The sequence below is a fragment of the Bos indicus genome, chromosome 6, assembly GCF_029378745.1.
Source record: "Bos indicus isolate NIAB-ARS_2022 breed Sahiwal x Tharparkar chromosome 6, NIAB-ARS_B.indTharparkar_mat_pri_1.0, whole genome shotgun sequence".
Taxonomy (NCBI): Eukaryota; Metazoa; Chordata; class Mammalia; order Artiodactyla; family Bovidae; genus Bos; species Bos indicus.
The window spans coordinates 25,899,843-25,913,926 of NC_091765.1; positions in this window are offsets into that span (position 1 = coordinate 25,899,843).

A 14,084-nucleotide genomic window follows, 5' to 3' on the forward strand; every position below is an offset into this window, starting at 1 on the left:
AAGAGAAAGAACAACAGAGAGTGGGGGAAGAATTTCGATAATTCTCTGCAGAATTTTGCTTAAAGAACACATACCATGCAGATGTAATCAAACTTGGCTCATCAAAAACCACGTAGGGAGAAAGTGTGAATGACTTTAAAGAAGCCCAGTCATCCTGCTCGAATAATCAGGATGACCATGCTGATGACTGTTCAACAGCCTTGAAAAAGAATTGAAATGTTAATTAAAAATCATAAACATATATTAAGTAATACAATTAAAGTCATAAAGTTCTCTATGAAAATTAAAGATGAAATTACTATGCACACACACAAGTGTACAAACATATATGTTGCTGTAAACTGTCAGGATTATATATACTGGTGCTTCCCAATATTTTTCTTTTCAGACCACACATGACTTTTGATAGCTGAATTACTGTCTCTGAAAGCAATGTAGCTAATTCCTGAAGGGCAAACACTTAATTTACAACAATACAAGGATAGAATTTAATACAATCTTGTTTTCCTGACTGGCCCCAAGAATTAAAGGCTCAGCATCTCTGCACCTATAACCCATTCAGGATTTACATATTATTTATGGGGGGTTTAAAGGATTTTCCAAAGTAATTTTTGCATTTTGAGATTTTCTTTCTATACTTTCTACCAGTTAGGAATTGGCTTTATGCAGCTAGTAGCAGAGATTATTTCTCCCTCATGTGAAAGGGTTCCGTGGTTGATAACAGCACTTTCATAGTGTCATTATGGACCTAGGCTTGTTCCACATTTAGGTCCATCTTGCTTAAGGTGCAGCTTCTCTTCTGGAGTTTAACTCTTATTCCAGATAGTGCCTGAAGTTCTAATCATCCAAATGGCTACTCTGTTGCCAGGAATCACATCAATAATCCAGGAAGAAAACAAGAGGAAAGGCAGGGGCAGGTAAGGACAGACAGGGGCACAAGCTAGCCATGTGCCCCTCCTGTAAGAGCCTTTCCGTGAATCCCAGGCAGTAATCTGGATGCGCTGATCACTTGTAGCTGGAGCAGGAGGAAGGGGGGGAAGGAAGGCGGAGGTGGGGGGACACAGAAAATGTAGTTTCCTCACAGGGTACATTCCCACCCCTTTCTAAAACAGAGGCTTAGAAAACATAATTTAGGTTTATAAGCAGTAATCTCTACCACAGAGCCTGGCATACCTAAACCATGTGTGAGAGGTGTCTATATTCTTGTGGTTTACACCTTTCCTTAGAGAGAGACAAGCATCATCCATTAGAAGGAGATATACTTCTGGCATGTAACCATAATTCTGTTGTATCCCCTTTATGAGGACCTGTCTTCTCTCATTACCAGAAAAAAATGATACAACTCATTGGGTTGGGCACAGTTTGCAGTAATTCTGTCAGAACCGTGGACTGAGATGGCTCTGGGGCACTGTTCAGGGCAGCCTGTGTGTCCTTGTTACCTTGGTAACAGACTGTCAGTCCAAGACGCTGTTATTTTCAGCAAAGGTAGAAAACAGATGGAGAGATTTCTTGGGATATATGCATGAATCTATGAATGGTGATTAGTAATCTCTAAAACACAGGTAATCAGCAGCAGGAAGCTCCACAGGTTGTTCACGGTCCACGGATACTTTTGAGTATTGCTGTGGACTGAACGGTGTCCCCCAGATGCCTGTGCTGAAGCACTCACCCCCAGCATGACTGTGTGTGGAGACAGGACCTAGAAGGAGGTAAAGTTACATGAGGTCATAAGGGTGGGTCCTAAACAGCTAGGACTGGCATCCTTAGAAGAGAAGAAAGAAACACCAGCGCTCTCTCTCTTTTTCTCTCTGCACATACAGAAGAAAGGTCATGTGAGGACACGGCAAGGAGGCATCCATCTACTCATCAGGAAGCGTGGTTTAACCAGGAACCAACCCAGCCAGCAACCTAATCTTAGACTTCCAGCCACTACAACTCTGAAAAAAATAAACTTCTGTTGTTTAAGCCACATAATGTCAATGGCATTATGTCATGGCAGCCCTAGCAGATTCACACAGGTGTGAATATGTAGGTAACTCTTAGGTCCATTTTCTCCATGTGCAAGCTCCAAGTGGCTGCATCTTGGAGCTATGAATGGATCAGGCCTATTCATTTTTATCCTCATTTTGCATTTACTATAAAAATGTCATTAGTGTCTGATTAACTTATAAGAAGGTAATGCAAATAATTTGTGAAAGGCAAAATGCTAATTTAAAACAATACAAAAATAAAATTTCATCTGGTGTCTTACCCATCCAGTACTCTCTTCTGTCCATTTTGAAAGCACTGATTCAATACTAAATTTGCATCAAGTATCTGCAATCCCAGAAAATAGTACTTATGCAAGTGTCTATAAACTGGCCCCCAAATTCTCTCTCCCTGGTATCCACACCCTGTGGAATCTCCTTCCCTTGACTGTGGGAGCACCTGTGAATAGAATAAAGGTCACCCCTGTGATTATATTCTATAAGCAAGATGAAGAGATTTAGAAGATATAATTAAGATCTAAAATCAGAATTACTTAGAGTTTATCAAAGTCTGTTCACCAAAAGGTGATTATTTGGGATGGTTCTGACCTAATCAGGTGAGCCCTTTAAAAGGGATTTAGGTTGAGGTAGCTCAGCTGGTACGGAGAAGGCAATGGCACCCCACTCCAGTACTTTTGCCTGGAAAATCCCATGGATGGAGGAGCCTGGTGGGCTGCAGTCCATGGGGTCACTGAGGGTCAGACACCACTGAGCGACTTCACTTTCACTTTTCATTTTCCTGCATTGGAGAAGGAAATGGCAACCCACTCCAGTGTTCTTGCCTGGAGAATCCCAGGGATGGAGGAGCCTGGTGGGCTGCCATCTCTGGGGTCGCACAGAGTCGGACATGACTGAAGCGACTTAGCAGCAGCAGCAGCTCAGCTGGTAAAGAATCTGCCTGCAATGCAGGAGACCCTGGTTCAATTCCTAGGTCAGGAAGATTCCTGGAGGAGGGCATGACAACCCACTCCAGTATTCTTGCCTGGGTAATTTCATGGACAGAGGAGCCTGGCAGGCTTCAGTCCATGGGGTCACAAAAAGTTGGACATGACTCAGTGACTAAGCAGGCATACACAAGAACAGACAGCTCACCTGCTGGCCTTAAAGAAGCAAGCAGTCATGAGGTCTACAGCTGCCAGGAAGTAAGTCAGCCAACAACCACAAGAGCTTGGAGAGGACCCCAAGCCACAGATGAAAGCCCAGCCCCAGCTGGCCCCTGGCTTGCAGCCTTATGAGACCCTGATCTGGAGATTCGGCTCAAGTTAAGCCATGCCCACAGTCCCCACCCACTGTGAGGTAACAGCAAAGGTGTTAAACCAATGTCTGTCAGACCCGGAATCCAGGGCTTTTACCCATGACTAGTGGATGCTGAGTTGCTGCCAGGCCAGGGGTCTGGACTCTGCTCTGGCTATAAGAATCACAAGTACAAGTTCTTTTGATAAGAATGTATTTGCTAAAACACAAAATACCCCAAATAACCAAAGCAATCTTGAGAAAGAAGAATGAAGCTGGAGGAATCAACCTTCTTGACTTCAGACTATACTACAAAGCTACAGTCATCAAGACAGTATGATACTGGCACAAAAACAGCAATATAGACCAATGGAACAAGATAGAAAGCCCAGAAATAAACCCATTCATCTATGGGTACCTTATTTTTGACAAAGGAGGTAAGAATATACAGGGCAAAGATAGAATAGGACAAAGATAGCCTCTTCAATAAGTGGTGAGGGGAAAACTGGACAGCCATATGTAAAAGAATGAGATTAGAACACTTGCTAACACCATAAACAAAGATAAACTCAAAATGGATTAAACACCTACATGTAAGACCATAAACCTATAAAACTGTTAGAGGAAAACATAGGCAGAACACTCAATGACATAAATCAAAACAAGATCTTCTATGACCCACCTTCTAGAGTAATGGAAAAACAAAAATAAACAAGTGGACCTAATAAAACTTAAAAGCTTTTGCACAGCAAAGGAAACTATAAACAAGGTGAAAAGACAACCCTCCAAATTGGAGAAAATAACAGCAAGTGAAACAACTGACACAGGATTAATTTTAAAAAAACATACAAGCAGTTTATATGACTCAATACCAGAAAAACAGTCAGTGTAATCAAAAGTGAGAAAAAGACCTCAACAGGCATTTCTCCAAAGAAAATATACAGATGGCTAACAAATATGAAAAGATGCTCAACATTGCTCACTATTAGAGAAATGCAAATCGAAACTACAATGAGATATAATCCCATACCAGTCAGAATGGCTATCATCAGAAAGTCTACAAACAGTAAATGCTGAAGAGGGTGTGGAGAAAAGAAAACCCTCTTGCACTGTTGGTGGGAATGTAAATTGATACAGCTACAATGGAAGACAGTATGGAGATTCCTTTAAAAACTAGGATTAAACCACCATATGACCTAACAACCCCACTCCTAGGCATATACCCTGAGGAAACCAAAATTGAAAAAGACACATGTACCCGTGTTCATTGCAGCACTATTTATAATAGCTAGAACATGGAAGCAAACTAGATGTCCATCGACAGATGAATGGAAAAAGAAGCGGTGGTACCTATATACAATGGGATATTACTCAGCCATAGAAAGGAACACATCTGAGTCAGTTTTAATGAGGTGGCTGAACCTGGAGCCTATTATACAGAGTGAAGTAAGTCAGAAAGGGAAAGAAAAATATTGTATGCTAACACATATATATGGAATCTATACAGATGGTACTGATGAAATTTTCAGGGCAGCACTGGAGATGCAGATGTAGAGAATAGATTTATGGACGTGACTGGCAAGGGAGGAAGGGGAGGGTGAGGTGTATGGAGAGAATAACATGGAAACGTACATTACCATATGTAAAATAGATAGCCAATGGGAATTTGCTGTATGGCTCAGGGAGGTCAAATAGGGGCTCTGTAACAACCCAGACATCATTTTTTGGGTGTTAGTTCTAAAAGGTCTTGTAGGTCTTCATAGAACCGTTCAACTTCAGCTTCTTCAGCGTTACTTGGTTGGGGCATAGACTTGGATTACTGTGATATTGAATAGTTTGCCTTGGAAACGAACAGAGATCATTCTGTGGTTTTTGAGACTGCATCCAAGTACTGCATTTCGAACTCTTCTGTTGACCATGATGGCTACTCCATTTCTTCTGAGGAATTTCTGCCCGCAGTAGTAGATATAATGGTCAGCTGAGTTAAGTTCACCCATTCCAGTCCATTTGAGTTCGCTGATTCCTAGAATGTCGACATTCACTCTTGCCATCCCTTGTTTGACCACTTCCAATTTGCCTTGATTCATGGACCTGACATTCCAGGTTCCCATGCAATATTGCTCTTTACAGCATTGGACCTTGCTTCTATCACCAGTCACATCCACAGCTGGGTATTGTTTTTGCTTTGGCTCCATCCCTTCATTCTTTCTGGAGTTATTTCTCCACTGATCTCCAGTAGCATATTGGGCACCTACTGACCTGGGGAGTTCCTCTTTCAGTATCCTATCATTTTGCCTTTTCATACTGTTCGTGGGGTTCTCAAGGCAAGAATACTGAAGTGGTTTGCCATTCCCTTCTCCAGTGGACCACATTCTGTCAGATCTCTCCACCATGACCCGCCCATCTTGGGTGGCCCCATGGGCATGGCTTAGTTTCATTGAGACAGACAAGGCTGTGGTCCTAGTGTGATTAGATTGACTAGTTTTCTGTGAGTATGGTTTCAGTGTGTCTGCCCTCTGATGCCCTCTTGCAACACCTACTGTCTTACTTGGGTTTCTCTTACCTTGGACATGGGGTATCTCTTCACGGCTGCTCCAGCAAGCACAGCCGCTGCTCCTAACCTTGGATGAGGGGTATCTCCTCACACACCCTTTCTAACATTGAATGTGGAATAGCTCCTTTAGGCCCCTGGAATGCAAAAGTAGGAAGTCAAGAAACACCTGAAATAACAGGCAAATTTGGCCTCGGAATACGGAATGAAGCAGGGCAAAGACTAATAGAGTTTTGCCAAGAAAATGCACTGGTCATAGCAAACACCCTCTTCCAACAACACAAGAGAAGACTCTATACATGGATATCACCAGATGATCAACACCAAAATCAGACTGATTATATTCTTTGCAGCCAAAGATGGAGAAGCTCTATACAGTCAACAGAAACAAGACCAGGAGCTGACTGTGGCTCAGACCATGAACTCTTTATTGCCAAATTTAGACTTAAATTGAAGAAAGTAGGGAAAACCACTAGACCATTCAGGTATGACCTAAATCAAATCCCTTATGATTATACAGTGGAAGTGAGAAATAGATTTAAGGGCCTAGATCTGATAGATAGAGTGCCTGATGAACTATGGACTGAGGCTCATGACATTGTACAGGAGACAGGAATCAAGATCACCCCCATGGAAAAGAAAAGCAAAAAAGCAAAATGGCTGTCTGGGGAGGGCTTACAAATAGCTGTGAAAAGAAGAGACGTGAAAAGCAAAGGAGAAAAGGAATGATATAAGCATCTGAATGCAGAGTTTCAAAGAATAGCAAGAAGAGATAAGAAAGCCTTCCTCAGTGATCAATGTGAAGAAATAGAGGAAAACAACAGAATGGGCAAGACTAGAGATCTCTTCAAGAAAATTAAAGACACTAAGGGAACATTTCATGCAAAGATGGGCTTGATAAAGGACAGAAATAGTATGGACCTAACAGAAGCAAAAGATATTAAGAAGAGGTGGCAAGAATACACAGAAGAACTGTACAAAAAAGATCTTCATGACCCAAATAATCACAATGGTGTGATCACTGACCTCGAGCCAGACATCCTGGAATGTGAAGTTAAGTGGGCCTTAGAGAGCATCACTATGAACAAAGCTAGTGGAGGTGATGGAATTCCAGTTGAGCTATTTCAAATCCTGAAAGATGATGCTGTGAAAGTGCTGCACTCAATATGCCAGCAAATTTGGAAAACTCATCAGTGGCCACAGGACTGGAAAAGGTCCGTTTTCATTCCAATCCAAAAGAAAGGCAATGCCAAAGAATGCTCAAACTACCGCACAATTGCACTCATCTCACATGCTAGTAAAGTAATGCTCAAAATTCTCCAAGCCAGGCTTCGGCAATATGTGAACTGTGAACTTCCCGTTGTTCAAGCTGGTTTTAGAAAAGGCCGAGGAACCAGAGATCAAATTGCCAACATCCACTGGATCATCAAAAAAGCAAGAGAGTTCCAGAAAAATATCTATTTCTGCTTTATTGACTATGCCAAAACCTTTGACTGTGTGGATGACAATAAACTGTGGAAAATTCTGAAAGAGATGGGAAGACCAGACCACCTGACCTGCCTCTTTAGAAATCTGTATGCAGGTCAGGAAGCAACAGTTAGAACTGGACATGGAACAACAGACTGGTTCCAAACAGGAAAAGGAGTATGTCAAGGCTGTATATTGTCACTCTGCTTATTTAACTTATATGCAGAGTACATCATGAGAAATGCTGGGCTGGAAGAAGCACAAGCTGGAATCAAGATTGCTGGGAGAAATATCAATAACTTCAGATATGCAGATGACACCACCCTTATGGCAGAAAGTGAAGAGGAACTAAAAAGCCTCTTGATGAAGTTGAAAGAGGAGAGTGAAAAAGTAGGCTTAAAACTCAACATTCAGAAAATGAAGATCATGGCATGTGGTCCCATCACTTCATGGGAAATAGATAGGGAAACAGTGGAAACAGTGGCAGACTTTATTTTTCTGGGCTCCAAAATCACTGCAGATGGTGACTGCAGCCATGAAATTAAAAGACGCTTACTCCTTGGAAGAAAAGTTATGACCAACCTAGATAGCATATTCAAAAGCAGAGACATTACTTTGCCAACAAAGGTCTGTCTAGTCAAGGCTATGGTTTTTCCAGTGGTTATGTATGGATGTGAGAGTTGGACTGGGAAGAAAGCTGAGTGCCAAAGAATTGATGCTTTTGAACTCTGGTGTTGGAGAAGACTCTTGAGAGTCCCTTGGACTGCAAGGAGATCAAACCAGTCCATTCTGAAGGAGATCAGCCCTGGGATTTCTTTGGAAGGACTGATGCTAAAGCTGAAACTCCAGTACTTTGGCCACCTCATGTGAAGAGTTGACTCATTGGAAAAGACTCTAATGCAGGGAGGGATTGGGGGCAGGAGGAGAAGGGGTCAACAAAGGATGAGGTGGCCGGATGGCATCACTGACTCGATGGACGTGAGTCTGAGCGAAGTCCGGGAGTTGGTGATGGACAGGGAGGCCTGGCGTGCTGCGATTCATGGGGTCTCAAAGAGTCGGACACGACTGAGCGACTGAACTGAACTGAACAACTAAGAGGGGTGGGATGGGGAGGGAGATGGGAGGGGAGGTTCAAGAGGGAGAGGGCATATGTATATCTGTGGCTGATTCATGTTGATGTTTGGAAGAAAACAACAAAATTCTGTAAAGCAATTGTCCTTCAATTAACAAATTAAAAAAAATTTTTTATAAGGGATGTACTTGCTAGCATTTGACTTTGCCACTGATTAACTCACTACCTTCCAGCCTATACTGGGACTCAGCTCTGTCTTAACCATGTGCACTCTACCCATTGTTTTCCTGCCAGTGTTTTCCTTATTGAAAAGACGTAAGAAGAGTCAAGTCATTCTGCTTTCTTTATCTGTTCTTTCCCTCTATTCTTGTTTAAGACATAGCATTAAAACATTAAAAGCCTTATTATTTGCTCTTAGCACTTTTTTTCAGAAAACAAGTCTGACATTATTATTTTCCCCTTTAGCTTTAAGGCACTATTCTTATAGGTCCTGAGACTTTCTTTTATGAACCTGGATTATAGGGCTCCCCTTTCACTGGTTGTTCAAGCAGCAGTGTTTACGGCAGGACCAGTTTAATAGACCAAATGGGAAGTGACCCAAATACCCAACAAAAATCAAGTGAATACATAAATTGGGGTATAGTCACACAATGGAATACCGAATGGCAGTGAGAATGAATGATCTGATTACACGCAACAATACTGACGAACCTCATAAACATAATGTTGAATGAGAGAAGACAGAATCAAAGAGTAGAAATTGCACAATCCTCTGATTCCACGAAATACAGAAACAGGCAAAACTAACCTCTGGAGTCCTGGTGTGCGTAATGTCCTCCTTGTGACAGGGGAGTGCGAGGACCGAGCACAGGAAGGCTCTGGGTGCCAGGAGATTCTGTTCCTGGAACTGGGTGCTGGTTACATGCGTGGGTTCAGTTTGTGAGAATTCATTGAGCTCCACACCAATGATGTGGACACCTTGCTGATAGAATATTCGGTTCCATTCAGTCGCTTGGTCGTGTCCGACTCTTTGCGACCCCATGAACCACAGTATGCCGGGCCTCCTTGTCCGTCACCAACTCACATCTCTTAAAAGTTTTTTAACATATAATTTCCTGGGTTCCACCCCTTAGACTTACTGAGTCAAAATTCCTGGGAAGAGAACTTAGATATTGAATTTTAGGCAGGATCCCCAATCCCAGGCAATTTTAATGCTTTGTGACACCTGAGAGCCACTTGTCTAGAAACCTTTAAAACAAAGGCAGAAATGTAATTAAAATTATTTTTCTAACTTAAGTAAGTGTTTATAAAATTAAAACCATCTTTTTAATAGCCTTGCTAGTAACTAGTCTTCCTGGTAACATAAAAATGTAACCCAACAAAAAGTCCCATATGGTGGCACGTGTTTTGATTTTGTTTGTTTCAGGTTTCAGGAGCAAAGAGAGTGGCTTTAAATTCGTGTCTGATTTTATGGCCAAAAAATGATTAATATGGATCATTAGTAACTCATGTGTTGCACAGAGAACAAATTCAGGAAGGAATTGACTTGCATCATTCAGGAAAGAGCTGTGTGTTAATATAAGGCTCTCCACCAACAAAGAAAGGGGGGCTTCAATTTGAACTAAAATTGAAGTAACAATACATATCAGCGTTACTTTCTTAGATGACCTCTATTCTACATTATCACAATAGATTGTTTTATTCCCATCTTATGTAAGAATAAAACATTTTTATTTCCTATAGATTTATGTATTCCTGATACAGAATGTTCAAATGAGGGGGTCCAGACTAATAAATCTTCAGGTGAATATATATGTCTTCACCACACGCACCATAAAATTGTATAAGCAATGACTGCACTCTTCTAATCCCTCTCTTCTTTGGTGGCCTTCAGATGTTCCCTTCGTATTTCTCTTAACCAGAGAGAAAAAAAGTCATTAGAATGCAGATAAATTCTCATATCTAGGCAAATCTTCTGAACCATAGCTCCAAAGATTTTTAATTTGCATTTAAACTTAAGAGCACCCATTTTGAAAATTTCCATAGCTGATCTGACATGTAAGAATACCTTCAAAGCTCTTTTGAGTGATGAGTGCTGGGGGAGGGGGAGGGTCAAAGAAGAGGAGTCAGTACCCATTTCAGTTCTTAAACACAGGAACTATTAGTTTTCCAATTACTGTGATAGTCTTGGGGCTTCCCTAGTGGCTCAGACAGTAAAGAATTTGCCTGCAAAGCTGGAAACCCTGGTTTGATTTCTAGGTCAGGAAGATCCCCTGGAGAAGGAAGTGACAACCCACTCCAGTATTCTTGCCTGGGAAATCCCATGGACAGAGGAGCCTGGCAGGTTACAGTCCATGGGTCACAAAGACTCTTAGCAGCCAAAGAAAAGTATTAAAGTAAGACATAGAAAATCTGTATTTATTTCTACCTTGAGATTCTTCATGGGAAATAGATGGGGAAACAGTGGGAACAGTGTCAGACTTTATTTTTTTGGGCTCCAAAATCACTGCAGATGGTGATTGCAGCCATGAAATTAAAAGACGCTTACTCCTTGGAAGAAAAGTTATGACTAACCTAGATAGCATATTGAAAAGCAGAGACATTACTTTGCCAACAAAGGTCCCTCTAGTCAAGGCTATGGTTTTTCCAGTAGCCATGTATGGATGTGAGAGTTGGACTGTGAAGAAAGCTGAGTGCTGAAGAACTGATGCTTTTGAACTGTGGTGTTGGAGAAGACTCTTGAGAGTCCCTTGGACTGCAAGGAGATCCAACCAGTCCATTCTAAAGGAGATCAGTCCTGGGTGTTCTTTGGAAGGAATGATGCTAAAGCTGAAACTCCAGTACTTTGGCCACCTCATGTGAAGAGTTGACTCATTGGAAAAGAGTCTGATGCAGGGAGGGATTGGGGGCAGGAGGAGAAGGGGACGACAGAGGATGAGATGGCTAGATGGCATCGCTGACTCGATGGATGTGAGTTTGAATGAAATCCGGGAGTTGGTGATGGACAGGGAGGCCTGGAGTGCTGCAATTCATGGAGTCGCAAAGAGTCTGACATGACTGAGTGACTTCACTTTCCCTTTTCACTTTCCTGCATTGGAGAAGGAAATGGCAACCCACTCCAGTGTTCTTGCCTGGAGAATCCCAGGGATGGGGGAGCCTGGTGGCTGCCGACTATGGGGTCACACAGAGTCGGACACAACTGAAGTGACTTAGCAGTAGCAGCAGCAAGACTAACTTTTGGCTGATAGTAGCTCAACAAACCAGTATTCATATCAATTGTTTTATGGCTGGGGGATGACACACTTCCTGCCATCCTATCTCAAAAATGCATTTTGTGGGTGAGGGGCCTGGTGAAACTCCCTCAGCCTTGAGGTGTTGCTCTTATCTGATCAATAACATTCTAACAGGCATAAAACAGCTTGCTCAAAAGTGGTAAAGACAATGTAAAATTTAACATTTTAATACTGATGTTGTACACTGTTTTACTTAACATTTTGGGGAGTAACTGCCTCTGACTTCAACTCAAGAAAACACTTTTTGTTGCTAATGTAATTGGTTTTTGTAATGGCGTCAGCAAATAAAGGGATGCTTATTATTCAAAAAAAAAAAAAAAGACTAGCAAGAAGGACACTCCCCATCCCCCTTCTGATGTCTATGTCAGAATCTTTCTCTGTCCCTTTTCACTTTAATGAAACTCTGCTACACAAAAGCTCTTGAGTGATCAAGTCTGGTCCCTGGTCCTGAAGCTAAATCTTCTTCCTTGGAGACCACGAATGCAACACTCTTCACTGTAAGCTATCATGGTGATGGTTGCATGATGTGAACTATTTAATGCCACTAAATTGTATACTTCAAAATGGTTAAGGTAGTAAATTTTGTTATATGTATTTTATTGCAATTTAAAAATGTTTTACAATAATGACTAGAAAATGCTTTCATTGTGGTATACATAGAAAGTGCCCCAAAATAATAAATAAAGTTCCTGAATGGAGGCCCATAATGGTCCCATTATGTCACGAGTTCCTTTCTGGGGAAAAGAAAGCATGTGGTGACATGAAATCATCACAATTTTTACAAAAGGAAAAATCTGAAATGTTTGAATCATTGTGGCTTTGTTTTCCAATTATAATTTTTTTTCCTATTCCTCCATTTAGCCAAATCTGAACTATTCACAGTAGGAGTCAAGACAACTCAACCTCTCACCCCTATATTGTTAGCTGTATCCTGACCTCACAAACTTTCTACTTAATCTGAGCCCATGTATAGCCACATTCCTCAATGCCATATTTACCACATCCTAAAATTCTCTCCAATCACTGGCAGCTTCAGATTGAAATATTTCTCCAAACTTGATCACCCCTAGATTTTTTTTCTCTGCATGACATCTCTAGCTAGTGTTTGCCTCTGAAAAATAATATATTTAAATTGAGTTCACTAAATAAAATTATTTGTTGAATTATATCATGCTATTAATATCTGTAATTGTAATGACATTACACATTTCTTTGCAGTATTCAGAAAATGACAATAAAAGTGAAAATTTGTGAAGAGAGGAAAGATGGAAAAAAGAAATGTGTCTCACAGATTAAGCATATTCATTTTGGCTGTCTATAATTTATTTTCTACATGGCTTCTGATCTCTGTCTTAAGAGTAGAGTTCTTTATAGTCATTAAGGAAGAATTCTAAAATCTGGAGATATAAAATTATTAATATGCAGCTGAAGTTTTCAGCTATATCACACTGCAAGATATGCAATTATAAACTAATTATTCATTAATTCAACAAACATTTATTGAGTGTGTACTGTGCCTCCTCTGCACCAAGTTACTTCTTTCTTATAAGGCAGCACACAGGGACAGCACGTTCTTGGTTTAAAAGCAAGTGGCTTTCTATAACAGATTTCTTAGGTGCTAATTTATGCAGCAAAACCAGATGATTTTAAACCCAGATGATTTTGAGCCTGGGTCAAAACAGGCTTATGTTTCAGCTTCAATACTCCTTGTGTGATTCCGGGTCAGTTTACTTCACTGCTGAGGCTTCAGTCTCCTTATCTGTTCACTGTACACAATAAAACTCAGCCTCAGAAATCTTTAGAATGGAATGTGATCGTGCACAACGTCTGGAACACGGTGAACATGCTAGAATTGTTTTTTTTTTTTTTTGTAAACAGGGAAGTGTACTTTGCTCAAAGCACAAAGTACCGCACACAGGCTCTGGACGTGCTGGTCGCGGCTGGGAGAGGAGAGCTGAGCGCCAGCCCTGCAATCCAGTTCCCTTGCCTGCTCTTAGGCCCATCCATTTCAAACAGCCAAAAGATACTGCGGTGACATGGTGGACCTGAAGGGTATTATGCCAAGTGAAATACGTCAGGCAGAGAAAGAAACATACTGCAGGTTACCACTTATATGTGGAATTTAGAAGATAAAGCAAGCAAATAAATTTTTAAATAAGTAATAAAGTAATAAAATAAAAAATCAGCCTAAGGATCTCACAGTGATTCTGTTCTGGATTCCAGACTTCCCATCTCACCCCTAATATAATTACCTGGAAAACATTCTTCTAAGTGTGTCCAACTGAAATGCAGCTGACATGCACAAGTTCCCCAGGATCACACAGAGAGCCGGCGGCAAAACTGGTACCACATTGAGAAGAACTGAGCGAAGAGAGGCATCATCAGCCTGAGGATGCTGACAGCGTTGCGAAACTCAGACTTAAATGCATGAGCGATTTCTT